Genomic DNA, 12,066 nt, shown 5'->3' with positions numbered 1-12,066 from the left:
GGGGAAGATGGGATGAGGAGTACAGAGGGGGAAGATGGGATGAGGAGTACAGAGGGGGAAGATGGGATGAGGAGTACAGAGGGGGAAGATGGGATGAGGAGTACAGAGGTGGAAGATGGGATGAGGAGTACAGAGGGGGAAGATGGGATGAGGAGTACAGAGGGGGAAGATGGGATGAGGAGTACAGAGGGGGAAGATGGGATGAGGAGCACAGAAGTGGAAGATGGGATGAGGAGTACAGAGGTGGAAGATGGGATGAGGAGTACAGAGGGGGAAGATGGGATGAGGAGTACAGACGGGGAAGATGGGATGAGGAGTACAGAGGGGGAAGATGGGATGAGGAGTACACGAGGTGGAAGATGGGATGAGGAGTACACGAGGTGGAAGATGGGATGAGGAGTACAGAGGGGGAAGATGGGATGAGGAGTACAGAGGGGGAAGATGGGATGAGGAGTACAGAGGGGGAAGATGGGATGAGGAGTACACGAGGGGGAAGATGGGATGAGGAGTACAGAGGGGGAAGATGGGATGAGGAGTACAGAGGGGGAAGATGGGATGAGGAGTACAGAGGGGGAAGATGGGATGAGGAGTACACGAGGGGGAAGATGGGATGAGGAGTACAGAGGGGGAAGATGGGATGAGGAGTACACGAGGTGGAAGATGGGATGAGGAGTACACGAGGTGGAAGATGGGATGAGGAGTACAGAGGGGGAAGATGGGATGAGGAGTACAGAGGGGGAAGATGGGATGAGGAGTACACGAGGTGGAAGATGGGATGAGGAGTACACGAGGTGGAAGATGGGATGAGGAGTACAGAGGGGGAAGATGTGATGAGGAGTACACGAGGGGAAGATGGGATGAGGAGTACAGAGGGGGAAGATGGGATGAGGAGTACAGAAGGGGAAGATGGGATGAGGAGTACAGAGGGGGAAGATGGGATGAGGAGTACACGAGGTGGAAGATGGGATGAGGAGTACAGAGGGGGAAGATGGGATGAGGAGTACAGAGGGGGAAGATGGGATGAGGAGTACAGAGGGGGAAGATGGGATGAGGAGTACGAGGTGGAAGATAGGATGAGGAGTACAGAGGTGGAAGATGGGATGAGGAGTACAGAGGGGGAAGATGGGATGAGGAGTACAGAGGTGTAAGATGGGATGAGGAGTACTGAGGGGGAAGATGGGATGAGGAGTACAGAGGGGGAAGATGGGATGAGGAGTACAGAGGGGGAAGATGGGATGAGGAGTACAGAGGGGGAAGATGGGATGAGGAGTACGAGGTGGAAGATAGGATGAGGAGTACAGAGGTGGAAGATGGGATGAAGAGTACAGAGGGGGAAGATGGGATGAGGAGTACAGAGGTGTAAGATGGGATGAGGAGTACTGAGGGGGAAGATGGGATGAGGAGTACAGGAGGTGGAAGATGGGATGAGGAGTACAGAGGGGGAAGATGGGATGAGGAGTACAGAGGGGGAAGATGGGATGAGGAGTACACGAGGTGGAAGATGGGATGAGGAGTACAGAGGGGGAAGATGGGATGAGGAGTACAGAGGGGGAAGATGGGATGAGGAGTACAGAGGGGGAAGATGGGATGAGGAGTACAGAGGGGGAAGATGGGATGAGGAGTACAGAGGTGGAAGATGGGATGAGGAGTACAGAGGGGGAAGATGGGATGAGGAGTACAGAGGGGGAAGATGGGATGAGGAGTACACGAGGTGGAAGATGGGATGAGGAGTACAGAGGGGGAAGATGGGATGAGGAGTACAGAGGGGGAAGATGGGATGAGGAGTACAGAGGGGGAAGATGGGATGAGGAGTACGAGGTGGAAGATAGGATGAGGAGTACAGAGGTGGAAGATGGGATGAAGAGTACAGAGGGGGAAGATGGGATGAGGAGTACAGAGGGGGAAGATGGGATGAGGAGTACACGAGGTGGAAGATGGGATGAGGAGTACAGAGGTGGAAGATGGGATGAGGAGTACAGAGGGGGAAGATGGGATGAGGAGTACACGAGGTGGAAGATGGGATGAGGAGTACAGAGGGGGAAGATGGGATGAGGAGTACAGAGGGGGAAGATGGGATGAGGAGTACAGAGGGGGAAGATGGGATGAGGAGTACAGAGGGGAAGATGGGATGAGGAGTACAGAGGGGGAAGATGGGATGAGGAGTACAGAGGGGGAAGATGGGATGAGGAGTACAGAGGGGGAAGATGGGATGAGGAGTACACGAGGGGAAGATGGGATGAGGAGTACAGAGGGGAAGATGGGATGAGGAGTACAGAGAGTGGGAGAAGATGGGATGAGGAGTACAGAGGTGGAAGATGGGATGAGGAGTACAGAGGTGGAAGATGGGATGAGGAGTACAGAGGGGGAAGATGGATGAGTACAGGTGAAGATGGGATGAGGAGTACAGAGGGGAATGGATGAGGAGTACAGAGGTGGAAGATGGGATGAGGAGTACAGAGGTGGAAGATGGGATGAGGAGTACACGAGGTGGAAGATGGGATGAGGAGTACAGAGGGGGAACATGGGATGAGGAGTACACGAGGTGGAAGATGGGATGAGGAGTACAGAGGTGGAAGATGGGATGAGGAGTACAGAGGGGGAAGATGGGATGAGGAGTACAGAGGTGGAAGATGGGATGAGGAGTACAGAGGTGGAAGATGGGATGAGGAGTACAGAGGTGGAAGATGGGATGAGGAGTACAGAGGTGGAAGATGGGATGAGGAGTACAGGAGGTGGAAGATGGGATGAGGAGTACAGAGGTGGAAGATGGGATGAGGAGTACAGAGGGGGAAGATGGGATGAGCAGTACACGAGGTGGAAGATGGGATGAGGAGTACAGAGGGGGAAGATGGGATGAGGAGTACAGAGGGGGAAGATGGGATGAGGAGTACACGAGGGGGAAGATGGGATGAGGAGTACAGAGGGGGAAGATGGGATGAGGAGTACACGAGGTGGAAGATGGGATGAGGAGTACAGAGGGGGAAGATGGGATGAGGAGTACAGAGGGGGAAGATGGGATGAGGAGTACAGAGGGGGAAGATGGGATGAGGAGTACAGAGGGGGAAGATGGGATGAGGAGTACACGAGGTGGAAGATGGGATGAGGAGTACACGAGGTGGAAGATGGGATGAGGAGTACAGAGGGGGAAGATGGGATGAGGCGTACAGAGGGGGAAGATGGGATGAGGAGTACACGAGGTGGAAGATGGGATGAGGAGTACAGAGGGGGAAGATGGGATGAGGAGTACGAGGTGGAAGATAGGATGAGGAGTACAGAGGTGGAAGATGGGATGAAGAGTACAGAGGGGGAAGATGGAATGAGGAGTACAGAGGGGGAAGATGGGATGAGGAGTACACGAGGTGGAAGATGGGATGAGGAATACAGAGGGGGAAGATGGGATGAGGAGTACAGAGGGGGAAGATGGGATGAGGAGTACAGAGGTGGAAGATGGGATGAGGAGTACAGAGGTGGAAGATGGGATGAGGAGTACAGAGGTGGAAGATGGGATGAGGAGTACAGGAGGTGGAAGATGGGATGAGGAGTACAGAGGTGGAAGATGGGATGAGGAGTACAGAGGGGGAAGATGGGATGAGGAGTACAAGAGGTGGAAGATGGGATGAGGAGTACAGAGGGGGAAGATGGGATGAGGAGTACAGAGGGGGAAGATGGGATGAGGAGTACAGAGGGGGAAGATGGGATGAGGAGTACAGAGGGGGAAGATGGGATGAGGAGTACAGAGGGGGAAGATGGGATGAGGAGTACAGAGGGGGAAGATGGATGAGGAGTACAGAGGTGGAAGATGGGATGAGGAGTACAGAGGGGGAAGATGGGATGAGGAGTACACGAGGTGGAAGATGGGATGAGGGAATACACGAGGTGGAAGATGGGATGAGGAGTACAGAGGGGGAAGATGGGATGAGGAGTACAGAGGGGGAAGATGGGATGAGGAGTACAGAGGGGGAAGATGGGATGAGGAGTACACGAGGGGGAAGATGGGATGAGGAGTACACGAGGGGGAAGATGGGATGAGGAGTACAGAGGGGGAAGATGGGATGAGGAGTACAGAGGGGGAAGATGGGATGAGGAGTACAGAGGGGAAGATGGGATGAGGAGTACACGAGGGGGAAGATGGGATGAGGAGTACAGAGGGGGAAGATGGGATGAGGAGTACACGAGGTGGAAGATGGGATGAGGAGTACACGAGGTGGAAGATGGGATGAGGAGTACAGAGGGGGAAGTTGGGATGAGGAGAGTACAGAGGGGGAAGATGGGATGAGGAGTACACGAGGTGGAAGATGGGATGAGGAGTACACGAGGTGGGAAGATGGGATGAGGAGTACAGAGGGGGAAGATGGGATGAGGAGTACACGAGGTGGAAGATGGGATGAGGAGTACACGAGGTGGAAGATGGGATGAGGAGTACAGAGGGGGAAGATGGGATGAGGCGTACAGAGGGGGAAGATGGGATGAGGAGTACACGAGGTGGAAGATGGGATGAGGAGTACAGAGGGGGAAGATGGGATGAGGAGTACGAGGTGGAAGATAGGATGAGGAGTACAGAGGTGGAAGATGGGATGAGAGTACAGAGGGGGAAGATGGAATGAGGAGTACAGAGGGGGAAGATGGGATGAGGAGTACACGAGGTGGAAGATGGGATGAGGAATACAGAGGGGGAAGATGGGATGAGGAGTACAGAGGGGGAAGATGGGATGAGGAGTACAGAGGTGGAAGATGGGATGAGGAGTACAGAGGTGGAAGATGGGATGAGGAGTACAGAGGTGGAAGATGGGATGAGGAGTACAGGAGGTGGAAGATGGGATGAGGAGTACAGAGGTGGAAGATGGGATGAGGAGTACAGAGGGGGAAGATGGGATGAGGAGTACAGAGGTGGAAGATGGGATGAGGAGTACAGAGGGGGAAGATGGGATGAGGAGTACACGAGGTGGAAGATGGGATGAGGAATACACGAGGTGGAAGATGGATGAGGAGTACAGAGGGGGAAGATGGGATGAGGAGTACAGAGGGGGAAGATGGGATGAGGAGTACAGAGGGGGAAGAAGGAGTACAGAGGGGGAAGATGGGATGAGGAGTACAGAGGGGGAAGATGGGATGAGGAGTACACGAGGGGAAGATGGATGAGGAATACAGAGGGGGAAGATGGGATGAGGAGTACAGAGGGGAAGATGGATGAGGAGTACAGAGGTGGAAGATGGGATGAGGAGTACAGAGGTGGAAGATGGGATGAGGAGTACAGAGGGGAAGATGGATGAGGAGTACAGAGGGGAAGATGGGATGAGGAGTACAGAGGGGAAGATGGGATGAGGAGTACAGAGGGGAAGATGGGATGAGGAGTACAGAGGTGGAAGATGGGATGAGGAGTACAGAGGGGGAAGATGGGATGAGGAGTACACGAGGTGGAAGATGGATGAGGAATACACGAGGTGGAAGATGGATGAGGAGTACAGAGGGGGAAGATGGATGAGGAGTACAGAGGGGAAGATGGATGAGGAGTACAGAGGGGGAAGATGGGATGAGGAGTACACGAGGGGAAGATGGATGAGGAGTACACGAGGGGAAGATGGGATGAGGAGTACAGAGGGGGAAGATGGGATGAGGAGTACAGAGGGGGAAGATGGGATGAGGAGTACAGAGGGGGAAGATGGGATGAGGAGTACACGAGGGGGAAGATGGATGAGGAGTACAGAGGGGGAAGATGGATGAGGAGTACACGAGGTGGAAGATGGATGAGGAGTACACGAGGTGGAAGATGGATGAGGAGTACAGAGGGGGAAGATGGGATGAGGAGTACAGAGGGGGAAGATGGATGAGGAGTACACGAGGTGGAAGATGGATGAGGAGTACACGAGGTGGAAGATGGGATGAGGAGTACAGAGGGGGAAGATGGGATGAGGAGTACACGAGGTGGAAGATGGGATGAGGAGTACACGAGGTGGAAGATGGGATGAGGAGTACAGAGGGGGAAGATGGGATGAGGAGTACACGAGGGGAAGATGGGATGAGGAGTACAGAGGGGGAAGATGGATGAGGAGTACAGAGGGGAAGATGGGATGAGGAGTACAGAGGGGGAAGATGGGATGAGGAGTACACGAGGTGGAAGATGGGATGAGGAGTACAGAGGGGAAGATGGGATGAGGAGTACAGAGGGGGAAGATGGGATGAGGAGTACAGAGGGGGAAGATGGGATGAGGAGTACGAGGGAAGATAGGATGGAGTACAGAGTGGAAGATGGGATGAGGAGTACAGAGGGGGAAGATGGGATGAGGAGTACTGAGGGGGAAGATGGGATGAGGAGTACAGAGGTGGAAGATGGGATGAGGAGTACAGAGGGGAAGATGGGATGAGGAGTACAGAGGGGAAGATGGGATGAGGAGTACACGAGGTGAAGATGGGATGAGGAGTACAGAGGGGGAAGATGGGATGAGGAGTACAGAGGGGGAAGATGGGATGAGGAGTACAGAGGGGGAAGATGGATGAGGAGTACAGAGGGGGAAGATGGATGAGGGTACAGAGGGGGAAGATGGGATGAGAGTACAGAGGTGGAAGATGGGATGAGGAGTACAGAGGGGGAAGATGGGATGAGGAGTACAGAGGGGAAGATGGATGAGGAGTACACGAGGTGGAAGATGGGATGAGGAGTACAGAGGGGGAAGATGGGATGAGGAATACAGAGGGGGAAGATGGGATGAGGAGTACAGAGGGGGAAGATGGGATGAGGAGTACGAGGTGGAAGATAGGGATGAGGAGTACAGAGGTGGAAGATGGGATGAAGAGTACAGAGGGGGAAGATGGGATGAGGAGTACAGAGGGGAAGATGGGATGAGGAGTACACGAGGTGGAAGATGGGATGAGGAGTACAGAGGTGGAAGATGGGATGAGGAGTACAGAGGGGAAGATGGGATGAGGAGTACACGAGGTGGAAGATGGGATGAGGAGTACAGAGGGGGAAGATGGGATGAGGAGTACAGAGGGGAAAGATGGGATGAGGAGTACAGAGGGGAAGATGGGATGAGGAGTACAGAGGGGGAAGATGGGATGAGGAGTACAGAGGGGAAGATGGGATGAGGAGTACAGAGGGGAAGATGGGATGAGGAGTACAGAGGGGGAAGATGGGATGAGGAGTACACGAGAGGGAAGATGGGATGAGGAGTACAGAGGGGGAAGATGGGATGAGGAGTACACGAGAGGGAAGATGGGATGAGGAGTACAGAGGTGGAAGATGGATGAGGAGTACAGAGGTGGAAGATGGGATGAGGAGTACAGAGGGGGAAGATGGGATGAGGAGTACAGAGGTGGAAGATGGGATGAGGAGTACAGAGGTGGAAGATGGGATGAGGAGTACACGAGGTGGAAGATGGATGAGGAGTACAGAGGTGGAAGATGGGATGAGGAGTACACGAGGTGGAAGATGGGATGAGGAGTACAGAGGTGGAAGATGGGATGAGGAGTACAGAGGGGGAAGATGGGATGAGGAGTACAGAGGGGGAAGATGGATGAGGAGTACAGAGGGGGAAGATGGGATGAGGAGTACACGAGGTGGAAGATGGGATGAGGAGTACAGAGGGGGAAGATGGGATGAGGAGTACAGAGGTGGAAGATGGATGAGGAGTACAGAGGGGGAAGATGGGATGAGGAGTACAGAGGGGGAAGATGGGATGAGGAGTACGAGGTGGAAGATAGGATGAGGAGTACAGAGGTGGAAGATGGGATGAAGAGTACAGAGGGGGAAGATGGGATGAGGAGTACAGAGGGGAAGATGGGATGAGGAGTACACGAGGTGGAAGATGGATGAGGAGTACAGAGGTGGAAGATGGGATGAGGAGTACAGAGGGGGAAGATGGGATGAGGAGTACAGAGGGGGAAGATGGGATGAGGAGTACACGAGGTGGAAGATGGGATGAGGAGTACAGAGGGGGAAGATGGGATGAGGAGTACAGAGGGGGAAGATGGGATGAGGAGTACAGAGGGGGAAGATGGGATGAGGAGTACAGAGGGGGAAGATGGGATGAGGAGTACAGAGGGGAAGATGGGATGAGGAGTACAGAGGGGGAAGATGGATGAGGAGTACAGAGGGGAAGATGGGATGAGGAGTACAGAGGGGGAAGATGGGATGAGGAGTACAGAGGGGAAGATGGGATGAGGAGTACAGAGGGGGAAGATGGGATGAGGAGTACAGAGGGGAAGATGGGATGAGGAGTACAGAGGGGAAGATGGGATGAGGAGTACAGAGGGGAAGATGGGATGAGGAGTACAGAGGGGGAAGATGGGATGAGGAGTACACGAGGGGGAAGATGGGATGAGGAGTACAGAGGGGGAAGATGGGATGAGGAGTACAGAGGGGAAGATGGGATGAGGAGTACAGAGGGGGAAGATGGATGAGGAGTACACGAGAGGGAAGATGGATGAGGAGTACAGAGGGGAAGATGGGATGAGGAGTACACGAGAGGGAAGATGGGATGAGGAGTACAGAGGGGGAAGATGGGATGAGGAGTACAGAGGTGGAAGATGGGATGAGGAGTACAGAGGGGGAAGATGGGATGAGGAGTACAGAGGTGGAAGATGGGATGAGGAGTACAGAGGTGGAAGATGGGATGAGGAGTACACGAGGTGGAAGATGGGATGAGGAGTACAGAGGTGGAAGATGGGATGAGGAGTACAGAGGGGGAAGATGGGATGAGGAGTACAGAGGGGAAGATGGGATGAGGAGTACAGAGGGGAAGATGGGATGAGGAGTACACGAGGTGGAAGATGGGATGAGGAGTACAGAGGGGGAAGATGGGATGAGGAGTACAGAGGTGGAAGATGGGATGAGGAGTACAGAGGGGAAGATGGGATGAGGAGTACAGAGGGGGAAGATGGGATGAGGAGTACGAGGTGGAAGATAGGATGAGGAGTACAGAGGTGGAAGATGGGATGAAGAGTACAGAGGGGAAGATGGGATGAGGAGTACAGAGGGGGAAGATGGGATGAGGAGTACACGAGGGGAAGATGGGATGAGGAGTACAGAGGTGGAAGATGGGATGAGGAGTACAGAGGGGGAAGATGGGATGAGGAGTACAGAGGGGAAGATGGATGAGGAGTACACGAGGTGAAGATGGGATGAGGAGTACAGAGGGGGAAGATGGGATGAGGAGTACAGAGGGGGAAGATGGGATGAGGAGTACAGAGGGGGAAGATGGGATGAGGAGTACAGAGGGGGAAGATGGGATGAGGAGTACAGAGGGGGAAGATGGATGAGGAGTACAGAGGGGGAAGATGGGATGAGGAGTACAGAGGGGGAAGATGGGATGAGGAGTACACGAGAGGGAAGATGGGATGAGGAGTACAGAGGTGAAGATGGGATGAGGAGTACACGAGGTGGAAGATGGGATGAGGAGTACAGAGGGGGAAGATGGGATGAGGAGTACAGAGGTGGAAGATGGGATGAGGAGTACAGAGGTGGAAGATGGGATGAGGAGTACACGAGGTGGAAGATGGGATGAGGAGTACAGAGGGGGAAGATGGGATGAGGAGTACACGAGGTGGAAGATGGGATGAGGAGTACAGAGGTGGAAGATGGGATGAGGAGTACAGAGGGGGAAGATGGGATGAGGAGTACAGAGGGGAAGATGGGATGAGGAGTACAGAGGGGAAGATGGGATGAGGAGTACACGAAGTGGAAGATGGATGAGGAGTACAGAGGTGGAAGATGGGATGAGGAGTACAGGAGGTGGAAGATGGATGAGGAGTACAGAGTGGAAGATGGGATGAGGAGTACAGAGGGGGAAGATGGGATGAGGAGTACAGAGGGGAAGATGGGATGAGGAGTACAGAGGGGGAAGATGGGATGAGGAGTACACGAGGTGGAAGATGGGATGAGGAGTACAGAGGGGGAAGATGGGATGAGGAGTACAGAGGTGGAAGATGGGATGAGGAGTACAGAGGGGGAAGATGGGATGAGGAGTACAGAGGGGGAAGATGGGATGAGGAGTACAGAGGGGAAGATGGGATGAGGAGTACACGAGGTGGAAGATGGGATGAGGAGTACAGAGGGGAAGATGGGATGAGGAGTACAGAGGTGGAAGATGGGATGAGGAGTACAGAGGGGGAAGATGGGATGAGGAGTACAGAGGGGAAGATGGGATGAGGAGTACAGAGGGGAAGATGGGATGAGGAGTACAGAGGGGAAGATGGGATGAGGAGTACAGAGGGGGAAGATGGGATGAGGAGTACAGAGGGGAAGATGGGATGAGGAGTACAGAGGGGGAAGATGGGATGAGGAGTACACGAGGTGGAAGATGGGATGAGGAGTACAGAGGGGGAAGATGGGATGAGGAGTACAGAGGGGGAAGATGGGATGAGGAGTACAGAGGGGGAAGATGGGATGAGGAGTACAGAGGGGGAAGATGGGATGAGGAGTACAGAGGTGGAAGATGGGATGAGGAGTACAGAGGGGGAAGATGGGATGAGGAGTACAGAGGGGGAAGATGGATGAGGAGTACAGAGGGGGAAGATGGATGAGGAGTACAGAGGGGGAAGATGGGATGAGGAGTACAGAGGTGGAAGATGGGATGAGGAGTACAGAGGGGAAGATGGGATGAGGAGTACAGAGGTGGAAGATGGGATGAGGAGTACAGAGGGGGAAGATGGGATGAGGAGTACAGAGGGGAAGATGGGATGAGGAGTACGCGAGGTGGAAGATGGGATGAGGAGTACACAGGTGGAAGATGGATGAGGAGTACAGAGGGGGAAGATGGGATGAGGAGTACACGAGGTGGAAGATGGATGAGGAGTACAGAGGGGGAAGATGGATGAGGAGTACAGAGGGGGAAGATGGGATGAGGAGTACAGAGGGGAAGATGGGATGAGGAAGTACAGAGGGGGAAGATGGGATGAGGAGTACAGAGGTGGAAGATGGGATGAGGAGTACTGAGGGGGAAGATGGGATGAGGAGTACAGAGGGGGAAGATGGGATGAGGAGTACAGAGGGGGAAGATGGGATGAGGAGTACAGAGGGGGAAGATGGGATGAGGAGTACAGAGGGGGAAGATGGGATGAGGAGTACAGAGGGGAAGATGGGATGAGGAGTACAGAGGGTGAAGATGGGATGAGGAGTACAGAGGGGGAAGATGGGATGAGGAGTACAGAGGTGGAAGATGGGATGAGGAGTACAGAGGGGGAAGATGGGATGAGGAGTACAGAGGGGGAAGATGGGATGAGGAGTACAGAGGGGGAAGATGGGATGAGGAGTACACGAGGTGGAAGATGGGATGAGGAGTACAGAGGTGGAAGATGGGATGAGGAGTACAGAGGGGGAAGATGGGATGAGGAGTACAGAGGGGGAAGATGGGATGAGGAGTACAGAGGGGGAAGATGGGATGAGGAGTACAGAGGGGGAAGATGGGATGAGGAGTACAGAGGTGGAAGATGGGATGAGGAGTACAGAGGTGGAAGATGGGATGAGGAGTACAGAGGGGGAAGATGGGATGAGGAGTACAGAGGTGGAAGATGGGATGAGGAGTACAGAGGGGGAAGATGGGATGAGGAGTACAGAGGGGAAGATGGGATGAGGAGTACAGAGGGGAAGATGGGATGAGGAGTACAGAGGGGGAAGATGGGATGAGGAGTACAGAGGGGAAGATGGGATGAGGAGTACAGAGGTGGAAGATGGGATGAGGAGTACAGAGGGGGAAGATGGGATGAGGAGTACAGAGGGGGAAGATGGGATGAGGAGTACAGAGGGGAAGATGGGATGAGGAGTACAGAGGGGGAAGATGGGATGAGGAGTACAGAGGGGGAACATGGATGAGGAGTACAGAGGGGAAGATGGGATGAGGAGTACGAGGTGGAAGATGGGATGAGGAGTACAGAGGGGGAACATGGGATGAGGAGTACAGAGGGGGAAGATGGGATGAGGAGTACGAGGTGGAAGATGGGATGAGGAGTACAGAGTGGAAGATGGGATGAGGAGTACAGAGGTGGAAGATGGGATGAGGAGTACAGAGGGGGAACATGGGATGAGGAGTACAGAGGGGGAAGATGGGATGAGGAGTACGAGGTGGAAGATAA

The 12,066-nt window shown here is 53.9% G+C and overlaps 1 protein-coding gene across 1 annotated transcript in view; it reads left to right on the top strand.

Annotated features, from left to right (window-relative positions):
* Positions 1-12,066, top strand: part of Cyfip2 (cytoplasmic FMR1 interacting protein 2) — an 80,083-nt gene that overhangs the window by 61,774 nt on the left and 6,243 nt on the right. The gene's annotated exons all lie outside the window — the stretch shown is intronic.

The sequence above is a fragment of the Megascapheus bottae genome, chromosome 29, assembly GCF_031878675.1.
Source record: "Megascapheus bottae isolate mThoBot1 chromosome 29, mThoBot2.hap1, whole genome shotgun sequence".
NCBI classification, from domain to species: domain Eukaryota; kingdom Metazoa; phylum Chordata; class Mammalia; order Rodentia; family Geomyidae; genus Megascapheus; species Megascapheus bottae.
Note: the sequence above shows the minus strand (reverse complement) of the source record. Positions and strands in the feature narration are given on the sequence as shown.